At 26.3% G+C, this 26,666-nt stretch overlaps 1 protein-coding gene across 1 annotated transcript in view; it reads left to right on the plus strand.

The window, feature by feature from the left end:
- The first annotated feature begins 2,503 nt into the window (after window positions 1–2,503).
- The window catches only part of LOC111684565, a 149,021-nt gene continuing 124,858 nt past the window's right edge, over window positions 2,504–26,666 (plus strand). Inside the window, exon 1 of the mRNA XM_046948729.1 lies at window positions 2,504–3,138. The gene's annotated coding sequence lies outside the window, so the exon portion shown is untranslated. The remainder of the gene's footprint in view (window positions 3,139–26,666) is intronic.

Below are 26,666 nucleotides of genomic sequence, written 5' to 3' on the forward strand. Positions count from 1 at the left end.
AACTTTTATGTTGAATTTCACCTGAATTCCAAAGTATTTATGAATTTATAAAAAACAAAATTTTCTAAACGAGGCTTTATATAGAATATAGGTCAAACATGGGCCGAACATCATTCAATTTGGGAAGAGGGTATAATTTTAAATAACAGTTTGTTTTGTTGAGTTTCAATGCGGTACAAATGGTTACATGTCAATTTTAGATGTTTAAGACATTTTATGAAGGGGGGTTTGTATGGGGGCTAGGGTCATATAAGGGACGATCATTACGAAAATCTGCAGTGTCATTTATACTTGTATAAAACTTGTTTGTGCCAATTTTTAGAGAGATAATAGTATATTCGACGTAATTATGGCATAAAAAGCCCAAATCGGGAGGTACGGTTGTATTGGGCTAGGTGAAATAATGGACCGCTTTTAAACATTTTCAATAGGCTTGGTCCAAGTTTCAACAAATTATCAAAAAATTGAGACCTGCACCTTGCACACAAGGTTTACATGGACAGTCAGCCGGACAGACGGAAATGTCTTAATCGACTGAACAAATGATTCTGAATACTTTAAGTTGTCCTTTAAGGTATGTGACCAATATTTTTGTGTGTTACAAACATCAGCACAAACGTATAATACCCTCCCCACTATAGTGATGTAGGGTATAAAAATAATTTATATGAAATTTTTTTAAAGAAAAATATCACACAAATACAAATTTAATCCTGATTTTCTTGCCATCTTTATAGATTGATTTCAACTACAGACAGACATGAAAACATACAGAGCTTAATTGATTAAGTAAATTTTAAGGTGTATTCTCATGTATTTTGTGGTGAAAGTAGAATCAATATGTTTGAGACCTTACAAAAAACTTTTATTAAGCTATGTTTTGAAAACTTTCGCAAATATTCCAAAACTTCGTTTTTTATCGTATTACTACCATAATTATATAAAACCAAGGCATACTTTGAGGCAAAAATTTACCTTAAATAATTACTATTTGGGTAAATCTGTTAAAAGCTGATATATACACTGAGCTGAAAGAAAAACACCGATGTGAACAAATTAATAAATGGAAAATAAAAGAAACGAAATGAATCAATAGAATTTGATTTTTTTCTGCATTCCATGGATAAAGTTTTCTTTTTTGCAATAGGACATAGATTTTGATATGACACAAATACGCATTTATGACATTTATGAAACTATATATATCATTTCATTTAGGGAAACCCATAGCAATTAGAATAGATATTGAGAAAAGAATTGTATTAAAATTAAAAAATCGAAGAAAATTTCCAAATGTTGTTTTTTTGTCATAAACATTTACTCTATCACAACTTTGCCATTGTTGGATACCCATATTTAGAGTCGCTGTTCAATTAAACTGTTTTTCAAATAGTGGATTATAGAATGACAAAATTACAACATAAGTTTTCTTATTAAGTTTTTTTCCTAAAAAAGAATCTTTCTCAAGAACTTAATAAAGAAATTGTTAAATTTATTAACAAAATCTATAAAAACTTGCTAATCTATTAAAATAGCCATGTTTAAAACGTATAAGAATTCCCTTGGCCTACTTTTAGGTGTTTCAAGTAACAAATTATTTAGGCATTTACACTACACACAAGCAAACATTCGACTAACCCTTTTTTTGTAATAATATTCAAATAAATGTCCTTGAATTATGTAACTCTTCTAAAAGTACTCACAAATCCAGAAAAAGGAAATCCTTTGTTTTATCCTTTAAATATTAAGATTTCAAGTATTTTAAGCAGCTACAGATATACAACAAGAAAACCCAAAATATTTTTGCAAATTTTTGGCATAAAAAAAATGAAAAAAATAAATGAAAGTAAATGAGTGTAAAAAGAAGAAATTGTGTCACAAACATTGACACAACTAATATAATAATTCTTTCTTTCAAAAATAAACTAAAAAGGAAAAGCAAAACAGAAATAAAATCTAAACACATTGTTAACCTCGTTAGATGTTTTTGTGTAGAAAAATCCTTATAAACTCATCAGAAAAAATAAAAAAAAAAAAAAACAAGACAAAAATAAATTCTTGCATTTAGAATATGTTTGTACGAGAGATGTGCGATTATTTGTTGTAGATTTGTCTTTTTCTTTTATTTGTTAAGTTTTTGTTGTAGTTGTGGCATTGAGTTTTGCTGCTGCTGTTGTTGTAAGGATCAAATGTAATGTCAAATGCTACGCATCCCTTAAACCTAACTAAGCGTTAAGCATACTCAACATTCCCAACAATGTTAACAGCAGCAGCTCAGCAACAACAACTACAAATGAATTAAAGGCTACAACTAACAAATTTATCTCTACAAAAATATATGGATAGCTAAATATGAAATGAAATCTTTATTTCCATCATCTTAAAAATCGTTATTTTTACAAATTTTTTTATTTTATTTTAAGCAAACACAAAACTAGAAAAAGGAGAACATTTTGTAAACAACTACTACTAAACAAACAAAAAGTTGTAATGTTATATTTTGCTGACCATATAAAAATACAAAAAAAAATATACAACAAACTAACAAAATATTGTAGAAAATACTAAAAAAAGAAAACAAATTCGTACTATTAAAAACTTAAAAAAAATAGATTTCAATAAAATTTGATGATGACTGACTGAAACAAGTGGAATTTAACAAGAGGAAATAACAGAAGATCCTTTTTATTTCATCATCATCATCAGTTTATACTATTTTGTCCTTTAATAAATCAACAACACCTACAAACATAGAAAATACCAACACAAGCATAAAACAAAATATACATACATACAAACGTATATAGTATGTACAATGTATAGGAAAAGTGTCATTGAAATTACTTGACCAATCTATATACATACATATGTTTATCTCAACATATATTTCTCCAAGAGTATTTATATAAGTGTGTTTGTGTATATGTCATGTAAACGTGTATGTGTTATTTTATTTTGTGCAAAAGTGTCAACCTCAACAAGCAACAAAATTATTTCAAAATCAGCAAACCAACAGCACCAGAAAATCAACAAAAACAACACCATCATCATCCGTAACAAATCTCAAAGCAGCAGGAGTAAAAAAGCAGCCACAACAACAAAAAGGAATAATAAGAAATAGAAATCCCAATATTTAAGGTAAATCAACAAGAAACATAAAACTCAGCTTAACTTGTCAATAAAATAGAAAAAACTAAAGTCATTTCTATAAGAAATTTTTTGTATAGTTAGTTTATTTGGTTTGATTTTGCAAAAGAAAAAGTAATGAGCAAAATAAAAGCGGCTTTATATGAAGCAAAAACTCATGTATTCATAAATGATTAATAAGGTTATTGTTGTTTTACTAAAGGAGTTTAATTAACCAAAAATAACCCTTTAATTTATAAATGAATTTTGTCAAAAAAATCTTAAAATAATGTCTAAGAAAATTTAAAAATAAAAATAAATAAATTAATTAATTCTTTTATAATCTATAATCTGAAGTTGCAACATTTGTCAAATTATGTAAATTAATAAAAACTCCGGAAATTGTATATGAACCCCTCAAGATATGCTACACATTTTCTTGAAATATTCAAAATTAACCCCCTCACTTTATAAAACGAAACTTTTGTATGAAGAATATTGGGAAAGTTTTGAAAATTTGATTTTTTCCGTACAATTTTTTTTGAACGTTTTTCGTTTCGTTTTATAAAATGAGACCCTATTAACTAGCACCTTGACTACTTTTTTAATAGGGTCAGTGTTAATACGATCAATAAATAAATATATATAAATTTATAGAAATTTGATTTTTTTTAATGGAATATTACCATTTACATATAAAATTTCAATCGTAGAATATTAATATTTTAGTTAATCTAAATTTTTATAAAAACAACAAAGTTTTAATTAAAATTTGTATATAAAATCTAAATATTTCTAGAATTTCTGTATAAAAAGTTGTTCGAAATTGTTTCAAAATCCAATAATTGCTAGAAATTAAAACTTTTTTTTAAATCACATTCCGGAAATGAATAACGAAAATCAATTTAAAAAAACTAATTTAGAAAAATCAGAATTTTTAGAAAAAGCGTTGGTGAAAAAAGTTCTTTACTAATAAAATTTTGTACAAAATTTAGACTTTATGGAAAAAGCTTTTCGCGAGAATTAAAGGAAAAAGTTTTTTTCTAAAGAACATTTGATAGAAAAAATTATATTAAAAAAAATCATTTACAAAAGTTATTCTCGTATTTGTATAAGAAAAAACTTATTCATAAAAGATTTTTATTTTAGCCCTGTTTCATTTCATGTTTGGTTTGTTGTTCGATTAAAAATTTAATTCGTTCAATAACCTTTTTAAATGTAATTTTTCTAAAAAAGCTTTTTCTTAAAAGATATTGCAAAAAAAACCTCCTTTCTAAATAGTTTTGTAGAAAAAGATTTCTACTTTTAAAAGATTTTTTAGTAAGATTTTCTAGGAATAGTTCAGAAAAAAAAAATTTCTCTATAATGTTTCCTTAGAAAGCTTTTTCCTTTCCTTTTTTTCAGAAAGTCCTTAGAGCAACAAAATTTGTTTAAAAAATATTATTTTAGATAAAATAGATAAAAATCTTTTTCATAAAGGTTTTCACTTTCAAAGTTTCATTTTTCATTAAAGATTTAGCTCAAAGCTTTATTTGGAAGAACGTTTTTTTACCCAATCAAAACATCTATTGCTAGCATAAGCTTTAAAGTTTAAAGCTTAAACTATGTTTAAGATTTCTGAACATAAATCTTTAGAGCTAAATTAAGCTTTTCTAAAGCAAAAAAAAAAAACTATAAAGCTACACAAAAAAGGTAAAAAGGTAACACAAAATGGGTAGTTTTCTTTAACGTAAAAGTTCTAACCTATATTCAAGCCTTTTTCCAAAGCTTCAAATTGAAATATAATTATAGATGTCTATTCATATATTATATTTATATAATGAAATGAAAATGAGAGAGAAAATGGTCTAAAATTAATACCTACATTGGAGTTTTACAATTGAAATACTTGTAGCTACTTATAAGTAAAAAATAACTAGAATCCAGTAAAAAATGGAACCTGTGTCCTGTATCTTTATTAATTGAGTTCAAATTTTCGCAATTTTCTTTATTAATTTAAATCGTTTAATGCAGCTTATATATTAAAAATTTACTAACTAAAAGTAAACATTACTTTAGTTAGCTTTCAGTTTTAATTAGAGGAATAAGTAATAGTTATTGTATATAATCTCTAGTAATTGTATTAACCAATATATAAATGCTCTTTCTCTGAACTTCTCTGTTCAATATACACCCACATTCATTTGTCTCTGCCCCGCCAAGCGTAAACTAAAGGGGGTGATTAGAAAAAAACTTCTGTCTACATCTTCAATTTCATTTTCCCATTAAAATCCGAAAAAAAATCTTCTATAATATTTTGCTGTTATTCTATTCTTTTGTTTCATTGTCAAAAATTTTTGCTTATTTTTTGTAACTTGATTTCGTTTTATTTGATTTGTATACAATTTATTTTATTTGGTCTTTTCTTTGACAACATCAACTATTTACTCCTATTTATTTGTTCTTTTTCCCTTTTTTTGTGTTACAGAGAAAAAAAAGGCCACTACCACTAAATTTTCTCTATTCGTCTTAACTAATGGTCTAGTAATGCAATCACTTTGATTTTTGTAGTCCATGTTGATTTTTTGGGGTTTTAATGTTTAGATGTCGTGATTTAATTGGGTGTAAATGTAGAATGTAGAATTCCAACAAACAAAATGGAAAATACACAAAAAAAAAAAACAAATAAGGGACTAAGATATAAAACCATAGATTAATAAATAAAAATTTAAGGAATTCTTAGAGCTGAAATGGTTAAATAAAATAAATGGGTTTGTTTTTTCGAAACATGTGAATGGTGAATTGGTGTAACCTTAAATTCCACAGTGAAAACAAAACTACAACAAATTATTTTGAGGTATTTCTAAAATGTTTCTATTAAAGTGGAAAAAATGAAGTAAAAAAAACATCTACTTTGATTTATGAAGCCGCAAATTTCTAACGAATTTGTTACACATACATATATTTTGCCTTTTTTGTTAGAAAAAAAGAGAAATTGTTGCATAGTTTTAGGCACTTTTGAAGGCCTTTGAAAAGTTTTAAAACTATTAAATAAAAAAATCTTATTTTACCCTAACACCTGTTTATAAAAAAAGAGAACATCTTTAACAAATTTTATTTAATTTGGAAAAACTTTAATTTTATTGTCTACTTTTAGGAAATTAAATACTTTTATAGAGTTTAATATAAAAACTTTATATATTTCATATTAAATTCTTATGATTCTTTGTAACTAAACTATTTTAATAAAATCTAGTTATTTTAAAATTACAGCATATTTCTCGGGGTAATAAATATATATGCATAACCTTTTCAAAAACCCTATAATTTCATTCAACCTTTCATAGTTTTTATGGCTCAACCCAATTTTTTTTTGTTTTTACTACAAATAAATATTTATTTTAGTTTCTTTATAAAATTTCAATTAACTTAAACATAAAGAATTATTAAAGCTTTATATCCTTGGGTATGCAAATAAATACATATATGTGTGTAAGAACTATAAATAACCCTCAGCTGTATGTCACTTTTTTTTTTGTTTTTTCCATTTCTATAATAAAATATTTGTGTATATAGTTAGAGAAAAGTTGTTATACATTTAATGGAGGTTCTTTTTGTTTGTATATGTTGGAGGATGTGTATGTGTGTGTGCGTGTGTGATAACACAAACAAATCTAGGTTATAGACGACAAAACTAAACTAAAAAACTTATGATGAATGTCAAAATTGTCTAGAAGTCTGTTGTATTATGCTGGCAGAAAATATACAATATTGTGGCAAGAAATATATAATATGTTGAATTAAATAAACAAAACAAAAAGAACTTGTTAAAAATAACAATATTATTTGATACAGTATTGTAATACTATAGTAAAATTAATAAATTAGAGGAATTTATAAAGATTTTAAGACAAAGTTCAAACTTACCCATATCCAAAAAATCTGCAAAGAAAAACAGAAAATTAAAAAAATTTGTTAATATTAGTTACTTAAGCTTCTTAAGGGTATACATTAATATTAATGCAATAGAACAAAGTTGCATTCTTAAAACTGTAGAAGAGCTTTTTTAAAAGCTTGTCATTGCAACCCGTTAAAAATTTAGTGCAGTTACAAATCATAATTTACCATACATTCTTCTACTATCAATATCTCTTCTACATTATCACTACTACTCCTATTGGCAGAATTAGTTATTTGCTAAAAGTAATGTGTTATAAGTCGCAAATAGTTTATGTGAGTTTTGATTGGAGAATTAAGGAGTAAAGCAAGCAAGAACCGTGGTACCAAAGTTCTTACTTCACACCGTAACCGATGGAAACAAAAACTGCATTACAAATATACTCAAAAATTTAGTAAAAAGCTCATTCATAAAAAGTTTTGTAAAAAGCTATTCTCTGAAATAATTTTGTAGACAAAAGTTTTTTTTAAAAAAAGCATTTTGAAAAATTTTAAATCTACATGCTATCTACATCTTTTCCAAATAGTTCTCAAAATCTTTAAACTAAACTAATGTACTAAAGCTCTTTTATAAAAAGTTTTTTAAAGAAGAAAAGTTTCGCTGTAAAAAGATTTTCTTCTTTTCTATTTAAATAGTTACTCATCAATTACAGAACAGTAAGTCAGCTGCATTTTAAATCCCAATTACTTCCTTAATAAAAAATAATACATCAATATTTTTACGTAATCCCTTCACGCCCAAATACTTCAACTTGGTAAAGTCTTAATTAAACTTTATTTTTCCATACATGTTCTACTTTAATCAACTTATCAATCAATCAATAAATTACCACCCTTCTTCATTTTCCATAATAATAAAAATCTTATGTATGTGATTTTAACATAAAAATCAGTTTACGAATCCTTTCATCTTAACAAAAAAAACTTTGGTAAATTATATGTAGCATACAAAAATGGGGTTTTAAGGCAACAACAGGCAAATATTTTACATGTAAGTAAAACTAATTAAAAATAAAAAAGAGAAGTTTTCATACAACTCTTAACGATAGTTTGAAAATAAATAAATATTGAAGAAAAATGTTTATATAAAATTGTTGATAAAATCAATATGCAGTCAGAGTTTTTCATAGATAGTGTGAGTTTACGCAACTGTATGTCCTTATTTCTAAAAAAAATTAAGGAGTTGCCATAAAGTTTGCTATTTTATTATAAATAGGTTGTGATTTTGGATAGTTGAGTCTGCATGTTATTTTCCTCTGTGTGTGTGTGTGTGTGCGTATATGTATATGTGTAACTAAAGCCTGAGCTCAGGTGCTTGTAAAAATTATTTAGAACATAAAAAATCTCATATTATTGGATGTTTCAATAAAGATTTTTGAAATATGTTTTTGGTTTGGCACATTTTCGATAAATAGAAGAAAAAACTAATATGTGTACTGCCTTATTCAAAAACGATTATTATTAAAACCTGTTTTTATAGGGAAAATGTATGTACTAAAATTTTGTTTACTTTAATAATTGTTTAAGCATAAGGCAGTTGATATTGCTGCATTTTTTTTTTTTTTTGCAAAGTACGTGTCTTATAGACGACTAGAAAATTGTGTTTAAATATTTTTCTACAAGGATGTATTAGCTTGAGGATACTTCGGGCTTTTTTCTTTTATAATCTATAAACACATAAGTATTAAATAATACCCTAAAGCCATTTTTATTTTAAGTAAAAGTTTTTAAATTCTATATTTGAAACAATACATTTTTGTGGCTTTAAAACGATAGTTGTAAATAAAGGGTTTTATTTCATGTATTTTCTACAATTTAATATCATTTTCATTCATAAATTCATATGGGCAAAAGAAAATTGTTTACCGTTTAACAAAAACAGCGGGTAAATACACTGATATAAGGCTTTTATTTTTTACTTTTGTAAGATTCGAATTAAATATATTGTTTTATGTAAAAAAATTAAATTTTTTCACGAATAATTCAAGAGTTTTTTATTTCATTTACTGCTGCTTTATTTCATTTTAAGATAAAAGTTTTAAGAAGAAAGTGTGATTTTCAAAAGACAAGCTGTTGTAGGGATTTCAATCAATTAAGGGCAGAACTCTTCAGAATTCAAGAAAGTGATTCATTTTGTTTTTCACACGTAGCATATAGATGGACAAAACTGTTTTGAACGTTAAAGCCAAATATGTGCCGATTACTCCTAGTTTCAGTACACTACCAACTGCATAAAATATTTTTCCACAATTTTATTGTTAAGATCCTTCTCCAATATGTATTATCGTATCATCAACATGTAGCAAATAGATGGACAAATATAGCTATTTATTTTTCACAAAATATTCCCAGAATTTTAATTTTTACTACTAATAAAAAACGAAACTGTGCCTTACTTTAAGGCATTAAATTAACAACACAGTTGACTTTTTATTATTCTCCTCCTAAATTCCTTAATTAAATCTCTCTCTGCTGTTTGACTTAATGAAAAAAACCCTAGCAGCCCTTTACTTTTTCCTCTAGATTCATTAATCAGCTTAGTTGGTCTTAATTAAATGTGTTTTTTCTTCGAAACTTCCATATTGCTGCGAAAATATTCTTTTATGCTTGTCTTAAGCCCAGATAAAGTAATATCTAACCTAGACTGTTAACAGCAAAGCAAATTAATCATGTGTTTTTTCATATTTTAGCTACTTTTTTTTTAGAAAATTTTTCTTATTTATCGATTTATTTGCCAATTTAAGCCGTAAACATGAGACACAAACAATGTAAAAGTAGAAAAACACCAAATTCCAGCTAAACACGTTTTTTACATATTTATATAATTTTTCTAGGAGTTTAACATAATTTTTCTTCTTGCTTTTTTATGAGCCCACAAAAATTCACCAGCTGTTTGTCTGAAGGCTTAAATTTTATTTTCATCTAACAAAAAATTTAGAAGAAAAAAGTTAAACCATAAATTAGTAGACCAAAATAGAAGGAAAATTTGTTAAAAGAGAAAACTTTGAAATATTTTTGCCTAAACGTGTACTTTATTTTTTATTTTTCTTAGCATATTTTGTGGCGCCTAAAACTTTATGTTAATTTTTTTTTGTTGGTGTTTATCTTATGTTTACAAATATTTTTTGCCATAAATAAAGTAATTAGAAGGTCCCTTTTTGAATTTCTTTTTTTTCTCTTTTCCACAGCTAAATATTAACCTTCAAGCATAACCCTTAAATTTTAACTACTTTCACTATTTTATTTATTTTTTTTAACAGAAAAATGTATAATAACTGTTCATTTTTATTCCTTTTCTGTTTACCTGTAATTAAGTTCATTTTGTTAACAAAATTATTAATTAATCCGGTTTTTGAGAAAAGTTTGAATCTTTAAAATTGCAGCTGAAATTGTTTTTTTTTTTTTTTTGGATTTATCAAAGATTTAAACATTGTTTTTTTTAATTTTTTAGTAATAAATTCACTAGACCGTTATTAATTTAATTAATAAGTTTTTTTATTTCATGGAAATTATTCATTTGTTTATTATAGAATTTTAAAAATTAGACTAGACACGATTGAAAAAAATGTTGGACAGAAGAATGTTATAATGAACAAAGCTTTAATTTTCGATGCAAACGTGGGAACTTTATTTTTTATATAAATTGAGCCACCTTAATGTAATGTTTTGAATCCTTATGAATAATGAAGTCGATTAAACTTTAATATCTGTCTATCTATATGTATCTATATATGTCTGTCGTTCTCTATGCTGTTTATCTGTCTGTCTGTTTGTCTGTCTGTTTGTCTGTCTGTTTGTCTGTTTGTTTGTCTGTCTGTTTGCCTGTCTGTTTGTCTGTCTGTCTGTCTGTCTGTCTGTCTGCTTATCTGTCTGTTCGTCTGTCTGTTTGTCTGTCTGTTTGTCTGTCTATATGTCTATCTATATGTCTCTCTATCTTTATGACCATTTGTCATTCTTTATGTCTGTTTATCTGTCTGTCTGCCTATCTGTCTATCTATCTGTCCATCTGTCCATCTGTCTGTCTTTCCGTCCGTCTGTCTGTCTGTCTGTCTGTCCATCTGTCTATCGGTCCATCTGTCTGTCTGTCCATCTGTCTGTATATATCTATGTACATTTATCATTTTATATGTCTGTCTATATGTCTCTCTATCTCTCTGTCTATCTCTATGTCCATTTGTCATTCTATTTGTCTGTTTATCTACCTGAATGTCTGTCCGTCTGTCTCTGTCTGTCTTACCGTATTTAAGTTTAAAATTACAGAATAACAAACATAAACATATTTACATCTCATGAATAGAAAAGTTACAATATGTGGAAAGGCAATCTGAGTAGCCACTATCGTAATTTCAAAAGACCTAATAATGGTCATGACTACATCACGTAAGATTTTATGTTTAAATTTTTTGTGAAAATTTTCTTATAAAAATCATGTTTTCGTCTATACTCAACTATATATTGCGTCAATTTTTCATAAATATCGTTTTATAACTTTTGAAAATATCGAAATTTTTAATATATTTTATTGTATTTTAAAACGATCTCCTGGAAAGTGCAATAGATACGTAAAAGATATGTAAAAATTTAATTTACTTTACATTTATAATAAAAAAATGTATTATCAAAGATTTTCACAAACTGATACACATACATATTTACCTAGTGCTATGTATGTAAACGTACTTGTTTATATTTGTTGGTAAGTCTTCTAAACAGTTTAATCAATTTATAAAATACAACAATCAAAATTTACTGTCTACTTTAAGGCTTCTATAAGACAATAACAGTTATTAAAAACATTAAAAAAATATATGCATAAATATATAAATATAAAAGATTATATAAAAATAAGAATAACTCAGTCATTCAATATTTAAACTTAAATAAAAACGTTTAAGTAACACAAAAATACATAATAATATAAAGACACAAATCATTGAAATTAAGTTTGTTTTTTAATCTTTCTTAAATTTATAGTTACATACATATTTGTTATTTTATTTTAAACATATGTACATTATATTCAATTTTTTTACCTAAATAATTTATGTATTTAAAACTGGACATATAAAATTAAAAATTCATTTGATTTGCAGACAACAATTTCCGTTATGTCTGGAAAGATGAAAATAAATTGCAACTAAAAATTAATGTTTAAGGAATAAAAAAGCAATTAATATTCTTTTTGGACTTTTCATTTTGAAAAGCATGCGAATAGTAAGAGATAAAGAATGAAATGAAAAATATTATGATTATTATTCAAATGTCTAAAAGTATTGCATACATATACAGAAGATTTAAGTAATCTATTATAGCATACTTTTGCTTGTTGTCCTTTTTGTCTTGAGTAATGGAATTTCTTATAAAGATAATGTTTAATAAACATATTTCATTTAGTTTGATAAAAGAAAAAATTAAAAAAACTTTGTTATAATCAACAAGAGGAAATTGTTTTTATAATAAATCATGTTGTTGTTGAAAATAACATGATTTTAAAAATTTATAAAAAAATTTAAATTTTATAGTTTTTCCTTTATATTTAATTTTTTTTTTAATTTGTGTCATTGTTTACAAATGTTTAATAAACCATTATCCATACTAAAACTTATGTTCCCTATATGGTTTTTAAACTTTATTCTTAAACTTATATTTAAATATTTAAATAACATTTTTATTTAATATTTATTATACTTGAAGAAATAAACTTTTGCTCTTTTCATTTTGTTCGTCTTTTTTCTTTTTTCTTTATATAAATTTCCTGTGCATACAATAATAATAAAATAATAAATATATAGACAAGAAAATGGAGAAAAAAAGTACAAAATGTTGCTTATACTGGTTTAAATACAGTATTTCAGTATTTTTTTTTTAATATTTTTTCCTCATTTTGTACTAAATGGTTAACTTATGCAAATTAGTTTTAACATACAAGTGTGGAATACTTAAAATGATGTTAAATATGAATATGTTATAGTCGACTTAAGAACAATACTCTTGTTGTTTGCATATTAGGATGGTCTTACTTCTATGTTGCCAAAAGTATTAAAATTAATCATTTATTGACTTTAAATGCTGCTTTTTATTTGCCAGCAATTTTTAGATTTTTTTATTTTGATACGAATACTTGATGTAAAAATCATTTCATAACTTTATTTTAGGTTCATACTAATTTATTTTAAATATATTTAAGTATATGTATGCATATGAATATTTTTTCCTATACTGCAACAGTAGTTGTATTGCACCTTGGAGGGTCATGCATAAAGCATTTTATGGAAAAAATAACTAAAAGCGAAAGCAAAACTATTGAACGCAACGAAGTTGAGAAAAAACTGTCACTTGAAATAATGAAACTTTGCTTTTGGAGTGACCCAGCCGAATGGAGAATAGGCAGGAAGCAGACCAGCTGAATTGGTTTTTTTTTTTTGGGTCTCTTACTAAAATTCGAAACTGTTCAAAATCGGGCTTTTTGCTTAAAAGCAAAATACTGAAACAACATGACATGATGCGTATGATCAATATCTATTAAAGGCGTAACAATTATTATGTATACGCCTTTATATACCAGTACATAGCAAAATTTACTTAAGAATTCAAATTACTTAATAAATGAAACAACAGTGTTAAATCCGTAATACTATATGGTACAAGATATGGAAAGTAATCTGTCCTATAACAGGGGAACAACGGTTGTTGTTTAATGGCGATATTCAGGCCAAGATACATATGTAACAAAGATCTACTCTCCACCTCTTGAATTCCGGTAATAAAAAACGCTAAATTGGCCATATCCCCAGAACTGAAAATACTCATATTGCAAAAGAGTTTGCTAGTGTTAAATCCGTAATACTATATGGTACGAGATATGGAAAGTAATCTGTCCTATAACAGGGGAACAACGGTTGTTATTTAATGGCGATATTCAGGCCATGATACATATGTAACAAAGATCTACTCTCCACCTCTTAAATTCCGGCAATGAAAAAGCGCTAAATTGGCCATATCCCCAGAACTGAAAATACTCATATTACAAAAGAGTTTGCTAAGAATCTTCAATGGAAGCCGCAGGCCTCGAGACTCATAGAACGTACCTCACGTATGGTAGTTCGACTCTGAAATTTACTCCAATAGATTGTCTAAGCCACAATTGAGACACCTGGCACAGGATTGAACCAGCTGAAGAAGCTTTACAAATACAATCTAAATATACATATATGATGTAAAATTTACTTTTTTTCTATTTTTTTCCGATTTTTTGTAAAATATCCAAATTTGAACTAAAATCACCACAACAAGTTTTTTGAGAACTAATTTTCAATACCATAATGATTTTAATCAAACTAAAATTCAAATAATAGTAATAAAAAACAATATCCACACTTCTTTTAAACTCCATAACCATTGACTTATCTATACAACCCTCTAAAAACAAAACACAACAATACAAAGAAGATTTAAAGCATTTCATATATGTTTCGTGTATTATACACATAGAGAAGGCGTTAAAAGGAATAATAATTTCCTTTATATTTAATAATTTATTTTCATATATTCACTCGTTGTTTCGTTCGTTCTTCCTTTCTTCCACAGCCACTAACATTTTAGCTCATTTCCACTGTTTTGTGCATAAAATTGTATTTAAGTAATTTTCTGTTCAGGTCTCGTGGCATAAAGTAATAAATGTTTGTTAAAACATTAAACTAAATAAGAACGAAAGAAATAAATTTTCCAATAAAATACATAAAAAATTTAGAACCTTAATATAACACAAAATAAAACAAAAGTTAGACATAAAAGCATGTAGAGGAAAAAAACGATTTTTTTTTTTTTGGTTTGAAAAAAATAAACTCATATAAAACACATTGGCTGCTTATACAACAGACACTTTAACATATATGTATAAAATATACATATGTATATGTAAGTATATATGATAAGAAGTAAAATTTTATGAGAATTTTCGACATAACTGCTTCCCACTAACAGGTCAAAGAGCAATGAAAAAGTTATTTAAATACAAACAAAGAACTACCAACACTACCTACCAGACATAAATAAAATATAAAAGAAAAAAACTGAAAGTTTATTACTCTTTCTCTACAAAAAAGAAACAGATAAAAAATTACATGTAAATAAGATAACTGTGTAAAGAAAAAAAATCTAACTACATGTACATTTACATTTTCAAGTAGCCGCTGGCCATAAGATAAATCATGTAACATGTAAAACATCTTTGATATACAAACAAGCATAAACATTGTACTAAATATTTACATTATGTGTTTTTTTTTTCTTCTCGACGTTCTTTTATTTCGTGGATATTTTTTATTTAAAAAATCAGCTACGCCTACAATTTTGTTTAGACACTTGCATAAAAACACTGACTTTAATACATTGAGCATGTACTTACTTACTTATTTCATAGGCTAGAAAGGAAAACTAAATTACAAAAATCAAACATCAAAACACGCATATTTTTACTTATACATAATTTATGGAGAGAGATAGAGGTAATGTTATGTTACTTAGTTTTGTCCATTAATAAGGTATCTATTTTGAAATTTTTTTTGATTTAAGTGAAAAGTTTTCATTTTAGTGAAAAATTAGATTTTTAATGAAAAATTAAACATTTTCTGAAAATTTTAATTTTTAGGGAAAACTTATTTTTTTCGAAAATTTAACTTTATATAAAAAATTAAATTTTTAGTGAAAATACTATATTTGATGACAGCTCGTGTTTTAGAGAAAAAAGGAATGTTTTTGCAAAAAAAATTTAAGTGAAATACTATGCATTTAGTGAAAAACTTAAATTTGAAAAATTAAAATTTTTAGTGAATATGTATTTTAATTTGTGGGGAAAATTTTCCAAAAGAAAACTGTTTCATTCGATACAGGATCTTTTTGATCCTACAAAGTAACGTACAGTTGTCCTTGATGTCAAATACAAAGTCGTCTGCTTTTAAATGACTTCTGCAGATCGCAAGCGTTTTAAAATTGCTACATGAGTAGATCCAGTGGAGTTATATCACCATTTCCTTAACTACAAACTGTGACCTAGTCGATCTCAACATCAGGGTTAAACTTGATAAAAAATCTTCAAATTTTGGTAATGAGTAATCTAAATAATATAGTTATTTAGTACATTACCTGGTAAGGAGTGGTCGTCATCAATAATAACATTATTGATAACATTGTAAGTTACCACGTTTTTAACTTTTAGACAACACATGTATATAACATTTAGATTGCGGCAACGAATTGTTGCAATGTTGACAACGCAATGTTACTTAGTTTTGTGGTACGTATGTATAAACTTGACAACGGATGTTATTAAAAAATTTGTTGTCGTTTTGTACATATTTTTTCCTTTGTGTAGAGAATCAGTCAAATAACTTAAAGCGTTTATCACAACGTTTTAGTTCGATTCATATTTGATACGAGTATTTAAAAAAAACGTCAACTTATACTTTTATGTAAAACTTATACTTTTATGCACTGAATTAGCGGAAAGACTAACAAATGCAAAAAATTGGGTCTACGGTTATGTTTTGCATTTGCTAGTCTTTCCCCTAATTCAGTGCTCCATTAACAAGTTATTTTATAGGTTTGAGCGCAAAATCAAAGAAATAATTGAGAAATTTCCTACAATTTAAAATTTAAAAAGGAAAAAATATTTTCGTAAAACTAAAATCATAAAAAATTCAAAAAGGTAAATTCCGCATAATGGCCAATTCCAATTCATTTTGAAGTTATGAATTTAGTAACACCCTCAATGGTATGAAAATAAAAAAAATGTTACTTAAACTTTTACTAAAACCCCCTTAATGGAAACACATACTTTTATAAACCTATATGTGAGTAAGTAAATTTTAGTAAAAATGTGTTTATGTTTTCCATCACAAAAACAAAGTAAGTACAAAATTATGCAAACGAAATAATATAAAAACCCATAAAAGTATGCATTATTTTTGTAAGAGTTTTTTTTAACGCACATTGCTTATATACATATGTATAAGAGTTTGGTTATGTTGTGAGTACGCGTATGTATTTAAAATACACTCTCATAAGTATGTAATAAAACTTAGAGGCTTTTAAACTTTTTAACACGTGTTTATAACCGTAACAAAATATAAACATTTTTCAAATATTCTTTACCAACACTACCACTACCATCATCATCGTTATTAATAACAAATTTTTACATGTTTTCCAAAAAACAACAACAAAGCAACTAAATATCATGCATTCTTACACAAAACTGGTATAAATTGCTAACATTACAAGAGCAAGTAGGTATAAAGTCATTTTATGTAGTCATATGAGTTTTATTAAGTTTATTATTTTTAAACATTTATTTTAAGTAATAACATGTTAACTTCTTGTAATTTTGTTATAATACTTAATAAAATATTAAATAGAGGAGTTTGTAAAAATGAAAATAAAAACACTAAGTAAGTGTTTATTAAAAATAATAATAAAAATCAAAACAGACTTTTGGTGTAATTTTATTGAGTTAAGCAATGAACATTTCATAAATTATTGCTTTTAAACTACGAAATAATTTCATTGACATTTTTATACTCTAGAAGGTATTATGAATTTGAGCTGATGTTTGTAACATACAACAATATTTGTCATAAACTCACATAAATGTTTACCAAAAGTCTCAAAATCAGTCAGTTCTAAGGTCGCAATTTTGAAGACATTTTGATAATATTTGTCCCAAAGACGTAAACTATTGAAATAACGGGTGCGTATGAGTATTAAAATTTGAATTAAATGTCACGTATACGTAATATTCAACATAAGATGATAACATGAATGTTTAAACTTTAAAGGTTTTATTTTCGAATTTACAGAAAACATTTTAGATTTCATTATGAATATTTTAAAGAAAACCGGATTTTTTGCAAAAAAAAAATTATATTTTTTGTAAAAAATATTATTTTTAGTCAGGGATGGTACGATGGTACTTTTTTGATACTATTTGATGTGCAAAAGTACCGTAATACTCCCGAGTCTTATTTGATACTTTCAGGGCTTCAATCACAATATCCGATTATCGTTTAACCTGTAGTAAATCTGTCTGGTAAAATAATATTATATGAATATTACTTCATATTCTCCATCACATCTGGAATCTGAGATATTATGTCCTGAGTTTTGAGAAAACGCGCCATGAGTGCTTGAATTATAACATTTTATAAAGTACAATTCCGTGGTAATATTTGTATCGTAGCTATGGGATACCATGTATTTCCTGAGAAAACTTCATCAAATTATATCAAAGGTGTTAACATTGAGGGACGGACACCATATCAACATATAACGCCCATTCCAACTTTAAAATGTATAAACATATTTCAGAAATTACAAACATTAAGCAAAAAAATTTTGTACTTTGGATTGTAAGAAAGCGTTAACTGAATACTCTCCCAGAGGCAAGGTTCACATAATATGGGTACCAGCCCACTCGGGAGTAGTCTGTACCGAAAGAGCGAATGTAATAGCTTTAAAGGGAAGGGAGCTCAGGACAGTTCAACTGACAAACGCAAAACCATTCGACGCAACAAAAGCTGAACTAAAATATGGATAAGAGAATCCCATAAGACATCTTGGAATAATGAAACAGTGGGTAGAACCACGAAAATCCTATGGGGTGTCCCTGATGAGAGCAAGACAAAAAATCTCCCCAAAATGAGCAAGTCTGAAGTGGATACATAGGATTACGAGCACATTTATGCAAAATTGGACGTGCGGATTCAGACGTATGTAGAGCATGTGGAGGGGACAGTGAAACTCTGGAGCACTTTCTTTGCCACTGCCTGGCATTCGTCGAAGATAGATCCAAGTATCTTGGAAGTGATGTTATTCCGGAAATAACATTGCCGCTAACACTGATTGGAATAATTCATTCTGTTATTTTTCTTCATGATAAAGAGCGCACAACAGGCCCGATTGTGGCCTAGGTGCATTTTTTCGGATTTGATATAGTACACATCCTCCTAACAACTTAACCTAAGTACTTTGAGATCCAAAAAAGTACTCTCTGATATATTTTTTGATACTGAAACAAAATATCTTTTTCCATCCCTGATTTTTAGTTAAAAATTGGATAATAAAAATTCTACTTTTCAAAGACATATTTTTTAAATGTAAACCAGTTGATAATATTGTACAGGATTTTTTTCTAATTATAGTGAAAATTTGAAATTTATAAAAATTTATTTATAAATATAAAAAATCTATGAAATTTGTTATAAAAATAAAAAAAAATTCTAAACAAAAATATTAAAATTTTATTTGTTAAGCTTGTTATTCTATGAAGAACTATACACAATATTTCAAAAATGTAAAATAAAATCAACCTAAATATAATAAAAACAACATTTCTATTAATTTATCAACAACAAAAACAAACAGCAACAGCAACAAAAAGAACACTCACAAAAAATACATTATATTCACAAGGTCATACATAATGTATTATAAATGTAAACACATGCATAAAACAACAACAACACAGCAACAATAACAAGTACAACTAATTAACTGTTTCATTAAATTTTACAAATAATTAAAAATGAATGGCGTACGTTGCTGACAAAAACAAAATGCACACACTTACAAATTACACACATTATTTTAATTAAGTATGTTTTTTTCAATTTTATTTTAAAATACATTTGCATAGAGAAATCTTTGTGTTAGAAACCACAAAATAAATAAACCAAAAAAAAAAAACAAAATCTAAACTAAAAAGGAAACAAACTAAAACAATACTTTCAAAAAAGCAGAGGAAAAAAACTTAACTAAAACAACGATAACAGAAGTACAAGTTTATGTAGAAAAACTAAATATACATAAAATAAATGAAAATATCCTTGAATTATAAATGACAATAACCACAATAAGTACATATACAACAGATACATATACATGTAAATATGTATATATACATTTTACATACAAAATAAATGAGTAACGTATGTATGTGTACATAGCTGGGAAAAATTTATGTACAAGTACTAACATACATATATGTTGCATATTTAGTGTATATAACATTATTAGTATACATAGATTTACATATGTATATCTATGTATAGTTACATTTACATTTATATGTACATTTGTTTTATATTCATTTATGTGTCTATTTGAAAATTGTGCTTATTGTATATTTTTCAGTTACACATACTCTATGGATAGAAAAAATCCTTAGACTTTAAGCCTTTTTTTCTACTTTGTTCTAAAACAAAATGAATCATGAAAAAAAGAAACAATATTAGAATTAGTATGTTAACAATGTAAAAATTCATTTACCAACAATACACAAAAAGAAAATAAATACAAATGAGTTTATGTGAACAACATTATAAAATGGATGTTCATTTAAGTCTTGCACTATGGGCTAGTTAATGCAGTAGATAATATACAAAAATATTAAAACTTTACATAATGAATCTAGAAAAAACCAAATCATTACTATCACTTTCTCACATTTGGTAGTTTAAAGGTGTAAACTAACTAGTAACATTATTTACATGCATATAAATAATGAGTAGTTTTTACAAGGCATTAGAAATTTGTGTATTTTGTGCTTGTGATACAAATTTATAAAATTTTCTCTTTTACACATATTTAAAAAAAATTTCAATGTCATATGTATAGTAGGAACATACCATACATACATATGTAAGTATATGAAGAAATATCGTATGAAATATTTTTTTTTTTTGTAACCAAAACATTTTTGATGACCTAAATGTTTTATAAATGAAGCAAAAATTAATAAAAATATTACAAAAAACTAAAAAAGTTTATAAATATTTTGTTTTATATATGTATCTGTTAAAATACAAATAAATGTCACTATTTATTACAACGTTTAAACAAACGCCTGTTGTCTACTTTGTTTTTTTTTTATAAATTTACATGTAAATATTAACAATATTCATATGTGTATGTATCTACAGTCATATATGCCTCCTATTGTCCTCTACAGGAGGTCGTTTCAAAATTTGAAAATATGTATATAAAAACAAAAAGTTTTTATGTATATAGAGTTAATAATAGACAAAGAAAGATTTGGATATATTTTTTAATATTCTAAATAAAAACGTAATTCGAACTGAATCAGAAATAAACAAAAATTGAACTAGAACTGAACTAGAACTGAACTAGAACTGAACTAGAACTGAACTAGAACTGAACTAGAACTGAACTAGAACTGAACTAGAACTGAACTAGAACTGAACTAGAACTGAACTAGAACTGAACTAGAACTGAACTAGAACTGAACTAGAACTGAACTAGAACTGAACTAGAACTGAACTAGAACTGAACTAGAACTGAACTAGAACTGAACTAGAACTAAACTAGAACTTAAATAGAGCTGAACTAGAACTGAACTAGAACCGCACATTGAAAAAATATATAAATTCTTAAAATCACTTAGATTTCTTTGTACAAACGGTTTCCTGTATGATGACATTTTTTAAAAATATATATTTTTCTAACAGATTACATATGATTATTTACGTTCAACATAAAACGAAAAAATTAAATTCTATTGCATCTAAACTTTCTGCAAATTTGCTATGAAAAAATAATATTTTAACTCTGTGGTCATTAGGGAGCCCACCAATAAGGTACTACGATATTTGGAGAACGGGAACTGAATTTTTTGAACAAAGTTTAAACGGAAGAATAGTCTCAACAAACTAAACTTTTATTTGCAAGATTTTTCATTCTCCCAAATTTTGCACCCTAATCTATATACATAAATGTACATTTCGATAACTATGAGCATACCTACATGCGTTTGTGATAATACCTATTGGTGACATTTTCAATATGAAACTCAATTCAATTTTTGTTGCCGTTTTTTCTCTGGTTTATTTTCACATATCCATCTTTTGCAATTTTCTCGCTTTCCTCTCCAACATCTTTTACGATTTACAATTTTAATAAACTCAGTTTTCTAACGAGTGCATACATACGTTTGATTTACTTATATTTTTCTGCCCATTTTTTAACAACAAAATTTTCTGCATTGATCTATTCTTGTAAGGTATATTTTCATGTTTTTTCTGTTAGCTTTTATATATATGTGAATGCTTTTTTAATTTCGTTTCTTTTTTTACAAAGGCAATTTTGTAAGTCAAGGTGCGTAATGAAATTTTTCAACATTGGCAGTGTATACAAATGCAGGTACATACTGAAAACTTTGCAGCATTTCTTGCATTTATAGAACAGCTCACATTTAGCACAAGCGTTCAACTACAATATTTATTCAAGTTTCCAGCATTGAAATATGCCGCTTGTAATTTTCCAACAGTTTTAAAAGAAGTCAATGTATCCTTCTTGCCAAGTGATCAAAGCAGCACACAATAAACGTATTACATAAGTATCCTATCAGAAAGTTAGTATAGCTACTCAACAAGAAATCTCTTTAAACTACAGGGTATTTATTATATTTTTCAACACTGAAATGCTGCATGTCATCTTATACAATATCACATATACACATACTATTTCCACACATATAAACAAATAAATGCAATAGAAAGAGAAAACCCAACTAAGAGAGAAAGCGAATGAAGTAAAAATGCAGCTTTAAATAATTTTTCTATGCGGTTGCCAACTACCACAATTTTGTGACGAGACAAAGTGCAGTGCGAGATGAAAACCAAAAAAAAAAAAAAAATCATCTAAAATGAAAAATTTAATAAAACGAAATAAAATAAAGTGTGGTGGAAAAAGTGGCAAGTGAGTGAAACTGCCACCATTGTGTGTGGGTGTGTGTTAAACAAAGGACTATGGACTAATTCGCAAAGGTTTCATTTCATTCGCAATAGTTTTTAGTATTCAGAATAAATTTTCAGGGTTATTAAATATTATTCTATAGAATTTGTTCATTTTTTCAGTTTATTTTTTAAATTTTATGTTAAATTGCCGGATTGTGTGTGAGTATGCATTCAATTGAACTTTAACTACAACTGACCATGGAGGAAATATTATAATAAATTAAACGACCTTTTAAGTTTAGTTTTTAAGGATATGTGGGTCTGTTAAAAAAGAATTTAGGATTTGTGATAAAATATTGTCAAATGAGCTTGAAAAGTTCGAAATTGAGTTTGAGGAGACGTAAAGTAAATAACTAAGCAACGAACTAACTAACTATCTAACTAACTAACTAACTAACTAACTAACTAACTAACTAACTAACTAACTAACTATCTATCTATCTATCTATCTATCTATCTATCTATCTATCTATCTATCTATCTATCTATCTACCTATATATCTATCTATCTATCTATCTATCTATCTATCTATCTATCTATCTATCTATCTATCTATCTATCTATCTATCTATCTAACTAGTGTTTCGAAGGTGGAGGTTTCGATTTCCACCTAATCATCATCATATATCCTTAAAATACCAATAACTATGTTGTTTTCTTTTATTAAAACCCTAAAACTATGCTACAAAATGAATTAGTATGTTAACATGTATAAGCTATCGAAATGTTTGACAATAAGTAAGAAAATAGAAAAGAAAAACTTAAAAAAAAAGCTCACAAGAATATAAACCCTACATTTCGACACAGCAACTGACTCACTAACTTTTCAATTTGACACATTCTTTGTATAAAATGTCTTAAAATAAGATCATGATTTCTTTTCTGACTTACTTACCCCATTAGTCTATTATTTGTAGAATAACTTGCAGCTGGGCTGGGTATGTTGTAAAAAGATATAAGAAGTGTAAGTAAAAGAAAGCAGGAGCAGTAATAGAAGATGTTATGAAAAATAATACTGCTGCAATATAGAGTTTCAAAGAAAAATTCATTCAGAAAAGTTTGCAACATTCATTTATTGTTTGCCAGAATTGTATTTTATTATTATTTTTGACGTGGTTGTCGTTACAACCAGGGGTTTCATCTATTTTTTTCTTATTATATTTTACTGACTTTTCCTTTTCTTTCAACGCAATCTTAAAGGATGAAAAAACTTTTGTTATTGTATTTAGGTTGTTTTTTTATTATTTTTCAACTTAATTTTTTTTTTGTAATAGAAATGTAATTTGTTTTTCTTAATAAAAAATCTTTATAACAATTGCATTATTTTTTAATATGTTTTTGTGTTTAAAGGCAGCAGTTTTTGTTGCTAAATTTACTTATAAAATGTTTTTTTCTGTACGAAATATACACATTTTGTAGACAATATACAGCATTTTGCTTTGTTTATATACAATTTCATTGCATACATTTAGGTGGGATTTTTACTCTATATGCGGAGAGTGTATATGAAAGCTGAATTTAATTAACAAACTTTATTTTGTTTAACTTGTTTATTTGTTGCTGTTGTTTATCCTTTTTCTGGTCTGGCTTGTTATGGGCGTTTTTACATGTTTATTACGAGCTTTATTTGCTATTTTTTTTAATTTTTATGCAAAATAAACAAACATACAAAGCTGTTTTTTTATTAGATTGAGGTCATTCATCAATTAAAAACAACAACCATTAACATTTCACAAAATTTTTTTTAATGAATTATTTAACAAGAAAAAGGAAAAACAATTATGAAAAAATAGCAAATTATAAAAATGGTCAGAACAGGATATTGTGCTAATTTTCTGCATTATGGGAATATGGATTCAAAAGCGAAATGCTGCAGCCAAAGTTTTGTTTTTCTATAAGTGCCTACATAAGTGCTGCTTTGTCTCGAAAAGTTATAACCCTGTTCAGAAAGATTATTTCAAAATTAGGCCTTCTTTTAATAGGTTTTAATGTGTGTTTTTAGCACAATGCTTAATTAAAAGTGAAAGTATAAAACTTTGAGGTAGTAAAGTTTTTAATATAGATTTATAGGTCTATTTGTAAAAAGCGAAAATGAAGTCGTTGCATGTAAGCATTTTGTTTCTTTCTCCTACGTCCCAAGAAAAACCAAAGAAGTAAAATAATATATTTCATGAAATATTTTTTAATAGAGTTTCATAGCTAGTTAGTTAACTAGTTAGTAAGTTAGTTAGTTGGTTTGTTAGTTGGTTAGTTGATTAGTTAGTTAGTTAGTTAGTTAGTTAGTTAGTTAGTTAGTTAGTTAGTTAGTTAGTTAGTTAGTTAGTTAGTTAGTTAGTTAGTTAGTTAGTTAGTTAGTTAATTAGTTAGTTAGTCAGTTAGTTAGTTAGTTAGTTAGTTAGTTAGTTAGTTAGTTAGTTTGTTAGTTAGTTAGTTAGTTAGTTAGTTAGTTAGTTAGTTAGTTAGTTAGTTAGTTAGTTAGTTAGTTAGTTAGTTAGTTAGTTAGTTAGTAAGTTAGTTAGTTAATTAGTTAGTTAGTTAGTTAGTTAGTTAGTTAGTTAGTTAGTTAGTTAGTTAGTTAATTAGTTAGTTAGTTGGCTAGTTTTTTAGTTAGTTAATTAGTTAGACAAAACAAATCAATCATTGAAAACTCAATATTAAACTCTTAACACATTTTATATTCAAAATCATGAACTTGGTACCAGCAGTCAAAATACAACAGATTTTCTGATAATCAACATTTTATTTCAATTGAAATAACATCATCGATCTCTCCACCATACACACAAATCAATTTATCAGGGTCAATAGGAAATCGAGATGTTCTTCCGTTTTTATTTCTTACTGCTCTCCTCTGTTCATTCATAAATTATCGTACGTGTATTTGGCCTTTAGAGATTTAACTCGCAAGATAAATGTCAATTTTTATGTGGCCTCATAAAATATTGTTAAGGGATTGTCACTGTGCTGGGGCAGTTGAAAATAAAACAGAGACTTTAAAAGTATTTTATGACCAAAGTGTACTTAACTGGTCATAAATTCACGCTATATTTTTATACTTCTTTCTGCAATTTTTTGTCAGTTTTGTTGTTTTCATAATAAAATAATATTTTTTTCTATTTGTTCAGGCAGATATTTGTAATAAAATAAATAATTTGACATAAATATGTGGGAATGTGAGCGGACATTTTATAGAAAATCTATAAATGTTTTAGTCGTAAATTTATACATAAAAAAATACGATATGAAAAGGTCACAAACTGGATATAATTTTGAAAAGGGACATAAAAAATAAATTCATAATTATAAATAGAGGTCATAAATAACATTACTAATGAGCAAGTGAAGCCAGTAAAATATAAACTGATTTAAAACAGCTATTAAAATGTTATTTTATAAAAAGTTAGGCCTTAACATATACTATGGATTTATTTTTTTAAAATGCCTAAATATATGCTATAAGAAAAAAACGTTTTTTTTAATAACTTACTTATCTGGTGTTTACAATTTTAAAATAAAATTTATAAATTTTTTCAAACATGTAGCATACCTTCTGGGCTCAACATTAATTTTTCAAATAAATCCCTTATAATCTCTTAAATAAACTTTTAACTAACTATTGATATTTATTCGAAATTTATTTAACAAATAACACTAATAACAAACAATTGAGTAGAGGAGCAAACATCAAGAATTATAATTTATTTTGTGACAAGTAAAAGTAATTGAAAATATGTATTGTTAACAAACAAACTTTGGCCGTTTTATCAACTGACTTTTAACACAATGAAGAAATG

Source organism: Lucilia cuprina, chromosome 4 (assembly GCF_022045245.1).
Source record: "Lucilia cuprina isolate Lc7/37 chromosome 4, ASM2204524v1, whole genome shotgun sequence".
Lineage (NCBI taxonomy): Eukaryota > Metazoa > Arthropoda > Insecta > Diptera > Calliphoridae > Lucilia > Lucilia cuprina.